This window comes from Littorina saxatilis, linkage group LG5 (assembly GCF_037325665.1).
Source record: "Littorina saxatilis isolate snail1 linkage group LG5, US_GU_Lsax_2.0, whole genome shotgun sequence".
Lineage (NCBI taxonomy): Eukaryota > Metazoa > Mollusca > Gastropoda > Littorinimorpha > Littorinidae > Littorina > Littorina saxatilis.
The window spans coordinates 21,101,697-21,103,304 of record NC_090249.1 but is presented as its reverse complement, the minus strand read 5'-3'; the positions used below and the strand labels follow the sequence as shown (position 1 = coordinate 21,103,304).

At 44.7% G+C, this 1,608-nt stretch overlaps 1 protein-coding gene across 1 annotated transcript in view; it reads left to right on the top strand.

Annotated features, from left to right (window-relative positions):
- The first annotated feature begins 915 nt into the window (after positions 1 to 915).
- Positions 916 to 1,608, top strand: part of LOC138966526 (uncharacterized) — a 14,366-nt gene continuing 13,673 nt past the window's right edge. Inside the window, exon 1 of the mRNA XM_070338789.1 lies at positions 916 to 1,173. The gene's annotated coding sequence lies outside the window, so the exon portion shown is untranslated. The remainder of the gene's footprint in view (positions 1,174 to 1,608) is intronic.

Sequence of the window (1,608 nt, the reverse complement as noted above, 5' to 3'; positions counted from 1 at the left end):
TTCTGTACCTCTCTTTGTTTTAACTTTCTAAGCGTGTTTTTAATCCAAACATATCATATCAATATGTTTTTGGAATCAGGAACCGACAAGGAATAAGATGAAAGTGTTTTTAAATTGATTTCGACAATTTAATTTTGATAATAATTTTTATATATTTAATTTTCAGAGCTTATTTTCCACCCTCAGTTCGGTAAGACTGAAACGATGCTCAGTCACGGAAAGAACTATCCAAACTTGCAAGCACAGCCGCGGTTGTCCTGTAAGTTCCCGATCCATGTTAAACCCTCATCCTCAAAAGGAAAATAAGCGACAGCATTCTCTTCCACCATATAACATGTCACGTGACGTCGTTGAGACCGAGTGAAGGTATATCTCCGAGGTATAGGGTATTCTTTCAACCCGCTGCACAACAGTAATTTAACGTTACCTTAGTTCGGTCGTACCGGTGTGCAATGGGTGGAGGGAGAGAGAGAGACAGAGAGAGAGAGAGAAAGAGAGAGAGAGACAGGGACACAGAGAGCGAGAGACAGACAGACAGACATACAGAGAGAGAGAGAGAGAGAGAGAGAGAGAGAGAGAGAGAGAGGGGAGGGGGAGGGAGGGACAAACTGAAAACTCTCAGAAGCAGATAATCTCCCCCCATCTCCCCCAATCAAACCACTACCGCGAGTCGAGCACGGGCTATCTAAACATAACACCACACACTCCGGCAATATCTACACCGAGAAATCTGCCGGAGTTCCCATACACCGAGCCGCACACTGCAACACACACAGAACGCCAAAACCGTTCGCCCGCGCTATGTACAGCAGGGACGCTACAACGACCGCAGTTTACCACAATGGCAACAACGGCGGCGAAGGGAAACTGGCGGGCCAAAGCGACGAGAGATGCAGTGTGAGAACGCGATGTGTGTTGAAGTGCAGCAGTCAAGTTTTGCCCTCGGTCCCCTGAAAGAGATGGAACATGTAGCGGCGTCGAGTCGTGATGGTTTTTGAAGTGTTGCCGTTTGTTGTGTTTGTGTGTGAAGATTCAGTGATGGTTAAAGGCTGCTGGACAGAAGGATGTTGCAAGTTGTGGCGGAGAATTATATCTTTCCATGTGCAAGTTGTGTTAGGGGGACGAAAGTGAGAGAAAATGACAAGTGTTGAGAGTTAAGGTGCAGCCGGAATTGTAGGTATACCTGTTCAAGTTGTGCTTTGGAAATAACAATAGTGATGTGATAAAAATGACTCGCGGAAATGTAATCAAAATGATTAGAATCTGTTATATGGTTGTGTGCCTGGCTTTCAGTCATGGCGTTTGGATGACATTAAGAGGAGCCGTCCTCTATGCCGGTTATTTACGTGGCGAACCTGCAGTAACGTAACATTATCAGACATACAAGCTCATATGGGAAATCATTAAATTTACAAAACTATCGATACAGCTGCACAGAAACCGAAAAGTGAGAATTCAATTTGAATTTGTCGAAGCATAAAACTTCCCCGTGGAAGTTACTGACACTAAGCGGCTCTATGAACAACTGGTACGAGTATTTCTAGAGCTCAGCGTTGATTGCACAATAAAGTGTCCGCCCCAAACTTCTGTACGTTATACAACATGTAC